We start from the raw sequence: 16,764 nt of genomic DNA, 5'->3' as shown, positions 1-16,764 counted from the left end.
GGGGGGCACCCCAAGACACACAAGTTGATCATTGATCTTTAGCCGTGTGCGGTGCCCCCCTCCACCATAATCCACCTCCGTCATATAGTAGCGGATCGCGGAGGTGTCATACATTCGGTACTTGGATCGGTCAATCATGAAGACGTACGACTACATCAACCGCGTTGTCATAACGCTTCCGCTTACGGTCTACAAGGGTACGTGGACGACACTCTCCCCTATCGTTGCTATGCATCACCATGATCTTGCGTGTGCGTAGGAATTTTTTTGAAATTATTACGTTCCCCAACACAAAGCTCACATACAAATGAGCTATCACTTTTGCTAACCCTAACTAGGAGGAGGGGAGGAGTATATATAGTCTGAGCTAGGAAGGGGTAAGTGGGAAAGGGATATATGGGCCTTTGGCCCGACTCTGCGCGCAGGTAGGCGCCGGATGTATGGGCTGGGGGATGGATGTCCGGGCTCTCGTGAGACGCCTGATGTTCGGGGCGGTTGGCCGGATGTCCGGATCGAAGTGGCCAAATTACTGGATAGGGGCGCCGGATTTCCGGGGGAGAGCGCCGGATGTTCCGGGGTTGACAAGGCGCCGGATGTCCGTGCACGCGGGCCGGATGTCCAACCGCCGATGCTTTGGCTGTCTTGTTGGTGCATCTCCTTGGAGGTTGCACAGGCGCCGGATGTCCGGCCTCTGGCCCGGATGTCCGGCCGCTGTAGCTTTAACAGCTCCATCTTCTTCCATCTTCGCTTCCAGGCTTCCCTCGCGGATGGTGTAGTTGTTCCTTTTCGCTTGCACGCCTGCTCGACATCCGTGAAGCTCCTACAGTACATATGCATGCACACGAGAGAAGTGTCAAGTAGTATACCATCCTCGAAGGGGTCAAGTGAGCACGTGTAAAGGACAAGATTCACCTTTGTGTATGTGAAGTAGATGTCGCACGTGTCACTGACCGAACGGACTCTTGACATGGTGATGTCCATAGGATGCTCCGCATCACGTTGCCTCTTGGATGAGCAACAGAAGCAAAACAAACTTTGCTGCCGAGGTCTTGGATATACTGCATGAAGGTGCGGCTCGTGAACTACGTGCCGCTCTCGGTAATGACCCTGTTTGGCATACCAAAACGACAAACTAGTCCTTTCAGGAACTTGATGGATGATTGTGCTATCACCTTTCTCACTGGCTCCACTTCTGGCCACTTTGTGAACTTGTCGATTGCGACATACAAGTACTCAAAGCCCCCGATAGCACTGGGTAAGGGCCCCAGTATGTCAAGCCCCCACATCGAAAATGGACAGGAAAGAGGGGTCGTCTGAAGAGCTTGAGATGGTTGATGAAGCTTCTTTTAATGGAACGGGCACGCTTCACACTTGGTTACTAGTGAAGTTGCATCCTGGAGAGCGGTGGGCCAAAAGAAACCTTGCCGGAATGCTTTGCCGACAAGGGCTCTTGACCCTATGTGGGAGCCACATATGCCTCCATGTATCTCTACCAACAACTCCAGTCCGTCCTCCTGAGGAATGCACTTCAATCTCACACCGTTCGGTCTCCTCCTGTTTAGAATATCATCCACAAACTGGTACATGCTGGAACGACGGGCTAGTTTCTCAGCCTCTTCCTATTCCTCGGGAAGTCCCCTGTTTGGATGAAGTGAACGGTGTGTTGCGCCCATGCTGGAGCCTGAGGCTCGATGGCAAGGACCAAAGGCACGTCTTCTGTCGTGGGGGCAGCTATCTCCACGGCAAGGGCTTGAGGCCCTGCCGGAGCCTACTGCTCCCCGGCAAGCTTGGGGTTCCCGGCAACTTCCTTACCAGCGGCTCTTGGGAGCTCAGCAGGGAAGTACTTGCTAGGGCCTGCCTTCCTTTGCTTATTCTGTCTTGCCGACGGTTCAATGGATGGCTTAGTCAATTGGAGCACAATGGTCCCTGGTTCCACAACCAACTTGAGGGCAGTGCATTTTGACAAGTCATCGGCAATGTTGTTCCCTACTCGAGGAACATGCCCTGCTTGCAGACCGTCAAAATGCTCCTCCAACTTCCTCACTTCATCTACATACGCTTCCATCAATGGGCTATGATAATATTTTTTAACTTGCTTGACGACAAGCTGTGAATCACCTCTAATGACGAGCTTCCTGATTCCGAGGTCTGCCGCGATCCTGAGACCGGCAGACAGTCCCTCATACTCTGAAGTGTTGTTTGTTGATTTCCCTGGGGAAAGTGCATCTGGATTACATACTTGAGGCGCTCTATGGTGGGTCCGACAACTAGCACAACAACACCAGCGCCTTGCAGCAAGAAAGCCCCGTCGAAGTACATAATCCAATCACGGCTCATTTCCTTGCTGGGAGAGTAGTCTCTTGAATTTCTTCGTCGGGCGTTGAGGTCCATTCTGCTATGAAGTCCACCAAAGCTCTGCTCTGAATTGTTGAAGTGCTTTTAAACCTGAGACCAAAGCTTGACAGTTCCAACGCCCACTCCACAATCCTCCCAGTTGCATCTGGGTTGTGCAAGATCTGTTGCAATAGGAGGCGAGTGACGACGGTGATCTCATGTGCCTGAAAATAGTGACGCAGCTTCCTTGAGGCCATAAGAAGGCTGAATAGCAGCTTCTGCACACCAGAATATCTTGATCTAGCCCCCTGCAAGACGGAGCTGAAAAAGTAGACTGGGTGCTGCATCATCTTCTTCTTCTGTTTCACTTCGCTTGCTTGCCTCGCCGTTGCCGCTGCTTCTTCCTCAACTTCTCTCTGCGCCACCAGTGCAGCACCGACCACTAGATTCATTTCCACTAGATATAGCAGCAACGACTCTTGCAGTTTGGGCGCAACTAGTATTGGCGTAGAGGAGAGGTACCTCTTCAAATTTTGCAGCTATACCTCCGCTTCCGGAGTCCATTTCATTGGACCTGCCTTTTTCAATGTTTTGAAAAAGGGCAGGGCGCGCTTAGCAGATTTGGAGATGAACCTGCTTAGAGCAGCAACGCAACCACCAAGCCTACGTACGTCCTTGACTCGCCTTGGCGCCTTAGTTATCTCAATCGGCTTGATCTTGTTGAGATCTTCTTCGATTCCGCGCTGAGATACAAAGAACCTGAGAAGTTTGCAGATGGGATGCCGAACACACACTTCTCAGGGTTGAGCTTGAGGTTGATTTTGCATAAATTTGCAAATGTTTCCTCCAGATCTTGCATGAGTGTTTCCTTGTCCTTGGTTTTGTGCACTATATCATCCATGTAAACTTCCATATTTCTATGTAGCTAGAGCTCAAAACCAATTTGCACTGCTCGGGCAAACATTGAACCGACGCTTTTCAACCTGAAAGGCATTTGTACAAAATAGTACATACCACATGGGGTGATGAAAGCGGTCTTCTCTTCATCTTCCTTTGTCATGAAGTGTTGGTATCCTGAGTAGGCGCCGAGGAACGACAGCAGGTCGCACCCGGCAGTGGAGTCCACTATTTGGTCAATATGCGGCAAAGGGAAAGGATCCTTTGGACAGGCCTTATAGATATCTGTATAGTCAATACACAGCCTCCATTTCCCATTTGCCTTGTGCACTAGCACTGCATTGGCCAACAATGTTGGGTGGAGTACTCCTCTGACCAAGCCTGCCGCTTCTAACTTCCTGATCTCTTCAATGATGAAATCTTGCCGCTCCAAAGCTTGCTTCCTCACCTTCTTCTTGACAGGCCGCACATGAGGACAAACAGCAAGGTGGTGCTCAATCACCTCCCTGGGAACGTCGGGGATGTCAGATGCTTGCCATGCAAACACATCGACATTCGCCCGCAGGAAGGCGACGAGCACACTTTCCAATTTGCTGTCAAGGGTGGAGCTTATGGTTAAAGCTTCGCCTGTGCCGCCCTCCTTGACGAGTACCTTCTTGGTTTCTGGTGGTGTTGCCTTGGATTTCTTGCTCTTGCTGGTGGAGCTATCTGGCACGTCCTCATCGGGAACGCAGCACTCCGAGGAGGCGTGTTTGTTGGAGTGGGTGCAAGAGGCCTTGCCAGGGCCAAAAGTCTTGTCGGTGGTTGAGGCCTTGCCGGTCTTCTTCCCCTCAGAAGCTCCAGTGGCGGGAGCAAGTTTCTTGGCGGCAAGTGCTACAACTGCCTCTCTGTAGAGCTGGTCGGCACAGATGAGCGCATCCCTTTTCACCTTCTTGTGGGCATAGTGTGCCGCCACCATAAACTTGGCAAGTGCTGGACGGCCAAGGATCCTGTTATATGGCAACGTGATCTTGGTGACATAAAAAACGATCTTCTATGTCATGTAGTTCATGTCACCACCAAATGTGACTGGTAATGTAACTTTCCCTTTAGGTTAGCTTCTCCGTGGATTGATCACTTGAAACATTCCCATTTCTTTGAGATCTTCATCAGAAATCTGCAACTTCTTGATCACGCTGCGCGAGATCAAGTTCAGAACAACCCCACCATCAACTAGCATTTTTGTCACCTTGAGGTTGTGGATTGTTGGTGAAACCAAAAAGGGCAAATACCCGACCGTGGTTGTGCGATCAGGGTGATCCTCAGCGTAAAAAATGATAGGCGTGTTGGACCATTTCAGTGACTTCTGGGCATCAATCATCGTCTCTGTCGCATTAATCTCACGCACCCACTGTTTAAGTTGATGGTGGGAAGAATGCAACGGTGCGCCTCCATAAACACACATAACCTCTGTAGCTTTCTGAAACTCGTGCTCGTTGGACTCATGATCATCATCATCATCCTCTTTCTTGTCGTGGCCTCGAGCAAGCCTCTCTTGTTGGTTGTCCTTGCCACGGCGACCTCCTCGGCCACCGCGCTTCTTGCCGGATCCCTCAGTACCATCCTGGCCCTTCTCTTCGTCTCGTCTTTCGTACTCAGCCCTCTGCTTCTCCATCAGCTCCTCAACTTGATGGCAGTTTTGGAGGTCATGGCCTTTGGTGTGATGAATCTTGCAGTATTGCTTGTCGGAGCCCTCTAGCTTGTCGGCAGCCTCCAAGGCCCGGCAGGCATCGCACCCGGCAATCTACTTGCCAGGGTCGTCAACCTTGGCCTTCTTGGCGGTGCCGGGGTTGCCAGATTCCTCGATGGCAAGCACGGTCTTGCCCTTGCGCTTCTTGTTGTGTCGTCAGCCCTTCTTTACCGGGGCAATGACGTCTTCATATCAAGAGTCACTTTCCACACCGGCATCTTCACCGTGGTACTTTCTTCCTTCTTCAACTCGAGCACACCTGTCGGCCAGAATATAAAGCTCGGCAACATCCATAATCTTGTTCACCGCTAGCTCTTCACGCATCTTACAATTGTGCACGTTCTAATGGAACGCACTCATGACGGTGATGGGATGAACATCTGCGATGTTGTACTGCACACGGCTGAACCTTTGTATGTATTTGCGCAAGCATTCGCCGTCCTTCTGGGGGATCACATGCAAATCACTTGCCTGGCTACGAGCTACGTGGCCGCCAGTAAAGGCGCCAGCCAACTCGTGGCACAGATCCAACCAAGAGGAGATGGAATCCATTGGCAAGTGCATCAAACACAACCTGACATTGGGCTTGAGCACCAGCAGGAAGTAGTTGGCGAGTACCTTGCCGTCCCGAGCTCCGGCAGCTTGCATCGTGATGGTGTAAATGCTCAGGAACTCGGACGGATGAGCCCTACCGTCATACTTCTCCGGGACCTCTGGATTGACGTGCGGGTAGTGGGCCGCTGGAACTGTCGTAGCTCACGGGTAAACGATGGACAGGTTATTGCATAAGGCAAGTCACCCGAATCCCCCAGCGCAGGCTTGTACAAGGTGGGCCCCGCACGCCTATCAGATTGGTGGCGTGCTTCTCTTCGTCGCTCGATGGTGGTTTGAGCATCCTCCTTGAGCCATTCCCGAAGAACTTGACGTTGGTCGCTGAGGGAGTCCTGGATTAGGGGGTATCCGGACAGCCGGACTATATACCTTGGCCGGACTGTTGGACCGTGAAGACACGAGACTCAAGACTTCGTCTCCTGTCCAGATGGGACTCTCCTTTGCATGGAAGACAAGCGTGGCGATCCGGATATTAGATCTCCTTCTTTGTAACCGACTCTGTGTAAACTGTAGCCCCCTCCGGCCTCTATATAAACCGGAGGGTTTGGTCCATATAGGGACGATCATAATCATGATAGGCTAGCTTCTAGGGTTTAGCCTCTATGATCTCATGGTAGATCAACTCTTGTAATACTCATATCATCAAGATGAATCAAGCAGGAATTAGGGTTTTTACCTCCATCGGGAGGGCCCGAACCTGGGTAAAACATCGTGTCCCTTGCCTCCTGTTACCATTAGCCTTAGACAGACAGATCGGGACCCCCTACCCGAGATCCGCCGGTTTTGACACCTACATTGGTGCTTTCATTGAGAGTTCCTCTGTGTCGTTGCTGCGAGGCTCAATGGCTCCTTCAATCATCAACAACAATGTGGTCCAGGGTCAGACTTTTCTCCCCGGACAGATCTTCGTGTTCAGCGGCTTCGCACTGCAGGCCAATTCGCTTGGCCATCTAGAGCAGATCGACAGCTACGTCCCTGGCCATCAGGTCAGGTTCGGAAATTTGAACTACATGGCCGATATCCGTAGAGACTTGATCTTCGGCAGATTCGGGCCTACTCTAGGATATACTCGGGATATCGCACCTGCAGGAGCGCCGAACAGTCACGATGAGCATGGCTTAGACCTGCTGCCGGACAATACTCGGGAAATCGTGCCTGCAGGAGCCCTGGACCTAAAACCGGGGCAGATTGCATCGTCCGAGGACGGGTGGATGGACCCCGCCCCGGAGGCCGCACAATCATCGGTGGTAGAGATGAACACAGACTTCATCCACAAGGAAACCTGTGTCTCCGGACCCCTGGACTTGTGTCCGGTTGTAGGTCCTAGACCGCGTGCCCCCGAGCCCGCCGATTCTGGCTGGGCTTCGGTAATGGAATTTGCCGCTGTGTATATCTTCCAGCACTCGCCCTTTGGTGACATGCTAAACACATTAAAGTCTCTCTCTTTGTCAGGAGACTCTTGGCCGAACTATGTCCGGCTCAAGGGGAAGAAGGCGATGAAGAAATTCGTTGCCCACCCACCACCCACTTCATAGCCACTGTCGACGATGTAACATACATGCTCAACTTCGGCTCTGATGACAACGACGGTATGGACATCGGTGCAGGAGATGATTCAGAACCACCACCCACGAGGCGCTGGACTGCCACCTCGTCATATGATATATACATGGTGAATACGCCTAAGGAGGACGATTGCGACAAAACGGAGGATAAAACCCTGGGACAAAAGCCAAAACGAGGATGCAGACGCCGCTCTAAGCCCAGCCATAGTAAAAATAGCGATAACAGCGCTAGAAAGATCGACACCCCAGTCAACTCCGAAGGCAACAATGACCATATGGACCCAGCGATGGAGCAGGATGAGCCAAGTCACGCCGAACACAGCCCGGAGCGGACGCCCGATCACAGTGATCCCGAGGGACGAACTCGTCAAACTGCCCCAGGACAGGAGCACAGTCCGGACGATGACGCATTCATCATCCCGGAAACACGTTCGAAATGAGATAACCTCCATAGAAGGCTTATGGCCACTGCGAGAAGTCTAAAGAAGCAGAAGCAAAGGCTTAAAGCCGCACATGAAACGCTCAATCGCAGATGGAACAAAGTGCTAGACACTGAAGAAAAATACGGCGACGATCGCCACACAAAGAGCTACCCAAAGCGCAAGCTGCTGCCAGAATTCGACGACGAGGCCGTTCCATCGAATAACAATACGGCCAGTAGGCCGGACCAACCACTTCATAACCGTAATAGAGCAGCTACTGACACCGCACACGAGTTACGTGAGCTCTTGGATAAAAAGGCCGGCGCGACAAGGTCCATCAATGGATCTAGAGGACACGCCCCAGCGCAGGACTATGGTCACCAAAACGATCAATTCGGAATCAATCCTGGAGACAACAACAGCCGACGGCATGCCACAACACGTCCAGATACAGAGGGGCTGCTCACCCCCTGTGCTTCACCAAAGAGGTACTGGACCACGAATTTCCACAGGGTTTTAAACCTGTGAACATAGAGGCATATGACGGAACAACAGACCCTGGGGTCTGGATTGAGGATTTTATCCTGCATATCCACATGGCTCGTGGGGACGACCTCCACGCCATCAAATATCTTCCCCTCAAGTTAAAGGGACCAGCTCGGCACCGGTTGAAAAGCCTCCCTGAAAATTTAGTCGGAAGTTGGGAGGAACTCCAGGATGCTTTCAGGGCCAATTTTCAAGGGAACTATGTCCGACCTCCGGACGCGGACAATTTAAGTCACATAATTCAACAACCCGGAGAGTCCACCCGCAAGCTTTGGAACAGATTCCTCACTAAGAAGAATCAAATTGTCGATTGTCCGGATGCCGAAGCCTTAGCGGCCTTCAAGCACAGTATCCGGGACGAGTGGCTCGCTAGACACCTTGGCCAAGAAAAGCCGAGGACAATGGCAGCCTTAACAAGCCTTATGACCCGCTTTTGCGTGGGTGAAGATAGCTAGTTGGCCCGTAGAGGCACCAGCGACCCAAGTACATCCGAAATCAAGGATGGCAACGGGAAGCCACGGTGCAATAAAAACAAACGTAGAAACAAGGAAGAAAGTCCGGAAAACATAACGGTCAACACCGGATTCAGGGGCTCTCGACCCGGTTAACAAAAGAAGCCATTTAAAGGCGGCAAAGAGGGACCGTCCGGCCTGGGCAAAGTCCTGGACAGACTGCGCCAAATTCATGGCACCTCTGAAAAACCTTCAAACCACACTCACAGAGAATACTGGGTCTTTAAGCAGGCCGGCAAATTAAATGCCAAACACAAGGGAAGGGAAACACCAAGTGAAGACGAGGATGAGCCTCGCCAGCCGAACACTGGGGGACAAAAAAAATTCCCACCAGAGGTAAAAACAGTAAACATGATCCACGCGACTCACATACCCACGAGAAGGCGCAAACACGCGCTCAGAGATGCATACGCTATAGAGCATGTTGCCCCCAAACTTAACCACTGGTCGACTTGCCCGATCACCTTCTATCACAGGGACTATCTGACTAGTATGCGGCACGGAGGATCAGCTGCCTTGGTGCTCGACCCAATAATCGATGGATATCATCTCACTCATGTCCTCATGGACGGCGGAAGTAGTCTTAATCTAATATACCAGGACAATGTCCGCAGGATGGGGATAGATCCATCCGAGAGAGGAGCTCGCTCTAGAAGGCCCGTCAGCGTATTCGGCCGGTCGCCGAACTGTGCCGGACCTTTCTTACCGCCCCCCGTGGGAGCCGAATGCTCTGGGCTTAGGGCGGCCGAAGTACTAGCTTCTGGCCTGGGCAAATTTGGACTCCTCCGTGACGACACCTCGAGGTCGCCCGCCCCATGAGGCGGAGAGGTCGGTGGAGTTTCACTCTCCATCATCTCCGGAAGGAGATCCCCCGAAGAAGAACTCTGTCGAGAAGAGCCGCTAGCCGGACTGCAAAGAATGGATCCTGGTTACTGTTCTTGGAGGAGAAAGCACTAGCTTTGTATTTATGATTAACTTACAGCTCGGCTGAGGGCTGGCCCGTTTGCGGGCATGGCGCGGTGAGGACGCCCTTCGGGGCAGGGCCCCGTGGTGAAGTTTTCTTCCCCTCTCTGGGCACCTCCATCTCAAAGTCTTCAGAGGCGGCCCTCTTCTTCCCGCGAGGGGAGGAGACCTTAGATTCCCCTCCCCGACAATCCTCCTTTGTGGAGGTAGCAATTCCCCTGGTTTGGATGTGCAATGTCTGAAGTTCTGCTTCTCTGTTCTTCCCTTTGTGTTTCCCCGAGGGCACTTTACTTAGCACACGACTAAGCATCTTGGCTATGGCGGGACTAGGCGAGCCTTCGGGAACTGGCGCCGGACACCTGATTCTCTCCGCCTTGCTAAGCCATTCCTGGCCATGGAGGATTTTTAGAATAATGTTATGATAAATATAAACAAAGTGTTCGGTTTCTGGGTTACTTACTTGGGTATCTGGGTGGTTGCAGCTCAGGCCCGCATCCTCGGTGGTGTCCGGACACTTTACTTGTGGCCCAAAGAATAACTTACACATCCCTTCGAGCGTCACGCCGAAGAAGTGCAGAATAGTCCGTGGACCTTTCGGATTGAACTCCCACATCCGGAGAGGCCGGCGTTTGCACGGCAACATCCGTCGGACTAGTATTACCTGAATTATGCTGACAAGGCTAATGTCCCTCTCAAGAAGCTCCCGGATGCGGCTCTACAGTGTTGGTACATCATTAATAGGCCCCCAATCCCGTCCTACATTGGCCCATGATGCCAGTTGAGGCGGAGGGCCCGAACGGAAGTTGGGGCAGCCACCCACTTTGTCCCTTTGGGAACCATGACGTAAAACCACCTCCGCTACCATAGATCGGACACCTCTGAGAAGGAGCCCTCTGGCCATGGGGCGTTGGCATTCCTGCTTATTACAGCACCTCCGCACTCCGCGTGTCGCCCCTCAATCATCTTCGGCTTCACATTGAAGGTTTTGAGCCATAAGCCGAAGTGCGGGGTGACGTGGAGAAAAGCTTCGCACACAACGATGAACGACGAGATGTGAAGGATGGCGTCCGGAGCTAGATCATGAAAATCTAGCCCATAATAGAACATGATCCCTCTCACAAAGGGATCAAGGGTGAAGCCTAAGCCACGGAGGAAGTGAGAAACAAATACGACGCTCTCGTTGGGCTTGGGAGCAGGGATGACCTGCCCTGGAGAAGGAAGCCTGTGCTTGATGTCTGCGGTCAGATATCCGACCTCCCTAAGCTTCACGACGTCCTCCTCTGTAATGGAGGAGGCCATCCACCAGCCTTGAAGGTTGGATCCGGACATGGTTGAAGGTCCAAAGTGCTTCAGCTTGGGCTTCGGGTGTTGGAACTCGAGATGCGTAAAGGCGCAAGCATGGTAGAAACGAGGGATAGGCCTCGGCCCCTCTATAAAGGGGGTGAATGTCAAGCATCCTCAGCGTAACCGCTTGGGACTTACCTAAAAACACGGAGTCATACCAACGGGCATCGTGGGGTTGCACGCGCTAGTCTTGATGAAGGATCCCGCGATAAGAGAAACACGATCTCTGCATTGTCAAGGCGTGCCAATAAAACTGCCTCGCAACGCGTGTCGAGGCAGGCCAAGAAAACCGGTTCGTATTGAGACAGGCCATGGTGTAAGGGCTCCTCGCAAGAAAAATTATCAGCAGATCAGATTTGTGAAGTGTTATGCCCTCTGCGATTCAATCGTTCGGTAATTACTTTGGAGTATTCAGAGATGGAACCTGCCTTGCAATGCCGAAGACAAACTGCGCGCCGGACTCATCGTCATTGAAGCCTGGTTCAGGGGCTACTGAGGGAGTCCATGATTAGGGGGTATCCGGACTGCCGGACTATATACCTTGGTCGGACTGTTGGACCGTGAAGATACAAGACTCAAGACTTCGTCCCGTGTCCGGATGGGACTCTCCTTTGCATGGAAGACAAGCCTGGCGATCCGGATATTAGATCTCCTTCTTTGTAACCGACTCTGCGTAAACCCTAGCCCCCTCCAGTGTCTATATAAACCGGAGGGTTTGGTCCGTATAGGGACGATCATAATCATCATAGGCTAGCTTCTAGGGTTTAGCCTCTACGATCTCGTGGCAGATCAACTCTTATAATACTCATATCATCAAGATCAGTCAAGCAGGAAGTAGGGTTTTTACCTCCATCGAGAGGGCCCAAACCTGGGTAAAACATCGTGTCCCTTGCCTCCTGTTACCATTAGCCTTAGACGCATAGATCGGGACCCCCTACCCGAGATCCGCCGGTTTTGACACTGACAGTCGCGACATGCTCGCGGATCGGACGATGCCGTGGATACGTCATCATGGGCATCGACCCGATGGGCTGGTGACCGCCGCTGTCGCGGTGGAGGGGAGTGCATCGTGGCTGCCGCACCTCGAACCCTTCCGCTGTCCACATGCGCCAGTTCGGTGGTCCGGCGCCGCGAAGGACTCGCCTCCCGGTGGCCATCCCTGTTGGCATGGCCAATAAGGCTTTGGATTGCTGCTCTCCACTCTTCTTGCTTTTCCGCAGCAGGAGGAAAGTCGAAGAGTAGCTGCGCTCGTGCCAATGCTTTCGCTCGTGTGGGTGGCAGCGACAAACGCGAGGAATAGGAGGTGCTCAGACTTATAACTATGTTAGAAGGAGCGCCATCACGGTTCCATGGCTGCGCGCCTTTTTCACCAGCATCTTGGTGTGCATGTCGACCCTACGCATGTTGAGAATGATGCTGAGGGCTCTTGCCACGACAATGCACGGGGTCACCAACGTCGCGGGGCTTCTCGTCGCGCATGATCTAGGAGGACCTCAGTGCGTGCATCGGCGGGGTCGTCTTCCTACCCTTGCAGGTCCCCGCACCGCCCATAGGCAGCACTGCTCTGTCCTTGGATGCGGTGGCGCGCGGATCATCATCGTGGCTGCGGACGATGCCGCTCGCCTGGTTGCTGGTACCAGAATGGTGTGTGTGGTCTTGATCTCTACCACCACCAGCATCTACCCCATCGCCGTCCGTGTTGGCATGGGCGGACCGGCTCCATACGAACCGATTGGCTTGATCATCTTCTTCTTCGGAGCCATGGTGATGAAGAAACTGACGTACCAACTACCGGACCAGATTTGCACAACCAGCCCCCCTACCTGGCGCGCCAAGGATGTCAGGGAAAACGACACCTATGGGATCACGAGGATCCCTTCTATGGTTGGCGGGGAGAGGATTGCACAAAGAGCAGGTCTGGTGATCAGCACGAGGGATTTTTACCTAGGTTTGGGCCGCTGAGGAGCGTAAAACCCTAGTCCTGCTTTGAGTGTATATTTAGTGTTCTTGAACCTTAGCTAGGTGCTATGCGTGCCTGGTCCAAAAGTTCGAATCCTTTCCGAGTATGCCTTGGGCCTCCTTTTATACGCCTAAGGGGTCGCCATAGTGGCATACATGAGGTGTAAAGTAGCTACAGTGTACATGCTTATCACTGACGTTGTAGGACAAACGCATTAAATGCGCTTCTTACGTGCCCTCCAACTTTATTGGGGACGGTAATAGAGCCCATCCCGTCCATCACCGCCTCACCCTATCTTGACACCTATCCAGGCTGACGAGGCATGCAGCACCAAACTGTCTAGATAGCCGCTGCATTGGCGCGGTGGCAGGATCTTCACAAAGATCTGCATGCCACCACGCAAGTGCTTACTTAGTGGGCAGGCTGGTTGCCGCGCTGGAATGGCCATGGGGTGACGAAACCTTGTCGGGTGTGGGCCTAGCTGTGGCTCCGCAGTTGTCCCCGGCAAGAGTCTTGTCGGGGCCTCACAGTCGTCCCCGGCAAGGGCCTTGCCGGGGGACTTCATCTTCTGGTCTCCACAAAGACCTGCATGCCACCAGTCTTCACAAAGATCTGCATGCTACTACGCATGTGCCCTTGAGTCTTAGTCCTAACATTGTCGATGGTGTTAGAGCTCTCAGTCTCAAGGGTGGTGGCCTTGCTGGTGCTTTGCAAATTACCCCGGCAAGGATTTTGACGGGGCTTCGCGAATCATCCCGGCGAGGGTCTTGCGGGGGCCTCAGCTCGTCTTCTGTTCTCTGTTTACTGGCTTGAATGCTGCCTCGATGGTCTTGTATCTTGCCTTCTACTGCCCCGTCAAGCCTTGCCGTAGTTTTGGCTGTGACTGCCCGTGCACAAGGGGTACAGAAGGGGCCCAAACTTATGTACACTAACAGTATATATGATTACAGTGATGTGGAATGAATAAAAGAATTTGTTGCTTTTAAGGGTGCTTATGAAATTGAATCTTTGTTTGGAAAGTGTGAAAATTATGATGATGATGTTTACAGGCCTGAAAATTATGCTTAACTTAAATATTGATATGAGAATTACTAACATAATTCCGATATTGATGCATTTTATTGAGAAAGTTTCCATTGTCCAAGAAGAGACTAATATTTTGCAGGAATCAATGTGAAAGGATCGATATGGTTGACTAGAGGGGGGGTGAATAGGCAACTAACAATTTTTACCTTTTCTTGACCAAATTAAGCTTAGCATCAAAGTAGGTTGTCTAGATGTGCAACTAGGTGAACAACCTATATGATGCAACAACAACAAGAACACAAGCAAGCGAAGGATACAACACAATATAAGCTTGCACATGTAAAGGTTAGAGATAACCAAGAGTGGAGCCGGTGGAGACGAGGATGTGTTACCAAAGTTCCTTCCCTTTGAGAGGAAGTACGTCTCCGTTGGAGTGGTGTGGAGGCACAATGCTCCCTAAGAAGCCACTAGGGCCACTGTATTCTCCTCACACCCCCACACAATGCGAGATGTCGTGATTCCACTATTGGTGCCCTTGAAGGCGGCGACTAAACATTTACAAACAAGGTTGGGGCTATCTCCACAACTTAATTGGAGGCTCCCAACGACACCACCAAGCTTCACCACAATGGAATATGGCTCCGCGGTGTCCTCAACAATCTAGGGTTCTCAAACACCCAAGAGTAACAAGACCCACAAGGGATTAGTGGGGGAATCAAATTTCTCTTGGTGGAAGTGTGGATCGGGGCCTTCTCAACCAATCCCTAGAAAGTCAACAATTTTGATTGGCTAGGGAGAGAGATCGGGAGAAAATGGAGCTTTGAGCAACAATGGATCTGGGGGAGGTAAGAGGTGGTCAACTTGGGAAAGAAGACCCCCTATATATAGTGGGGTGAAAGATCCAACCGTTACCCACTTGTTCAGCCCACGACATGCGGTACTACTGCAAGGATACACGGTACTACCGTAAGGGCTTGCGGTCATACCCCTCGGTCGTGCGGTACTACTGCCCGTGCGGCAGAGACCACACGAGGAGCTGTTGCGTATAGCAACGAGTGGTAGAACTGCCAGAGCGGTACTACCGCATGCCCTTGCGGTAGTAGGGTTTAACTGGGCTGGGAAGGCACGGACTAATAATATTACATCCATGGCCACTTCCGCTGAGTTCCGGTCTATGCAAAACTCTGGCACGGTACTACCGTTCCCAGGGAGCAGTACAACCGCGTAGGGCGCGGAAGTAAAAAATTACTTCCGCACCTACTTTCGTGCGTGCTAGCGTTCAAAGCTAGAGGTCACGGTACTTCCGCGCGGCAGGAGCGGTACTACCGCACAACGTGGTAGTACCGCTTACTTTGGCGGTACTACCGTGGACAGCTGCGGTACTACTGCTCACTTGAGTAGTACTACCGCACACCACCGAACCTATAGCACTTGGAGGCCTTCATCTTCGCATAGATAAGGGTAAACGACTGGTGCTCCAGAGAAGCGAAGGAAAGCTGGTGCAAAGGAACATATGTGTACGTGATGATTCCACCCTAACCTTTCCGAAGTGGACCCCCTCTTAATAGTATGGCTTTCCTATGATTCAAATCCACAGAAAAGAAACATAGAAAACTGCCGTCTTCGATATGCTCTGAGGGGCATTGAATTGTCTTGTGCCTAGATATGAGATCTCTAAATTTCTCAATGCACATGATTAGTCCACAAATGCATTGTCATCAATCACCAAAACCACATAAGGAGAAATATGCCCTTACAATCTCCCCCTTTTTGGTGGATTGAGGACAATACGGGATTTGCACATAAGGATATAAAATGAACATAAGCATACCCAACATCTATAAAATATAGACAGGTTCCCCCTAGATGTGCACACTCTATGGATATGCTTTGGATTGCATGGCACACATACTAGGATCAACACTCCCCCTATATTTTATAAACACGGCCAAACTTGCAACAATATAAGTGACAATAAGCATGGAGACAAGGTAAAGAAGTGAGCATGAAGTAGAGGGCACAAGATAGCATAAGATCACAATCTACTAAACATACTAGACAATAAGATAATCTTGAGTGCATATGTCTCACACCATATGATAGTCTCCTGGTCTCACACGAACACAACCACAAACCAACAAATCAAAGAACCGAAGGTTCAACGGAACGAAGGCAAAGCAACACAAGACTCGACACAAGACTCGCAAATCCTACACTCTCTCCCCCTTTGGCATCGAGACACCAAAAAGGCAGAGAGGACACCTATGACAAGGTGGTGGTGGAACTCCAATGCATCACCAGTCATGTCCCTCCTCCTCAGAGTCCTCTGCAGCACGGGATGAAGAGCGAACTCCAGTATCCTCCTCAGACTCACTCCACCTGTAGTTCTATTCGATCCATGCACTACTGGAATCAGGATCTTTGCCTTCAGCCATCTCTTTGTCGTCAGCTAGCTAACGGCAAAGAAGTTCTTTGCCATCAGCTTGAGTAATGCTGACGGCAAAGAAAGAGCCGACGGCAAAGAAGGTGTTTGCCGTCAGCCTTCTCTTTGCCATCAGCTAGCTGACGGCATAGAATCTTTGTCGTCCGCTAGCAGACGGCAAAGATGGTGGGTGTAGAACTGTAAGAACAACCTAACAGCCAGATTCTTTGCCGTCACCAAGCCGACGGCAAAGATCCTTTGTCGTCAGCCAGCGGACAACAAAGAATCTGAATGTTTTAATGACCGTCCCCCCGGCCCCACCCCACGTGCCCCACCTCACCTCTCCCTCCCCTCTCTCTCTCCCAGCGCTCACCTCACTCGCACCGCCACGCCCACCCCCGCCGCCGCCCCGACCCCCCGCCCCGCCGCTCC

Source organism: Triticum dicoccoides, chromosome 7B (assembly GCF_002162155.2).
Source record: "Triticum dicoccoides isolate Atlit2015 ecotype Zavitan chromosome 7B, WEW_v2.0, whole genome shotgun sequence".
Classification (NCBI taxonomy): Eukaryota; Viridiplantae; Streptophyta; class Magnoliopsida; order Poales; family Poaceae; genus Triticum; species Triticum dicoccoides.
Note: the sequence above shows the minus strand (reverse complement) of the source record.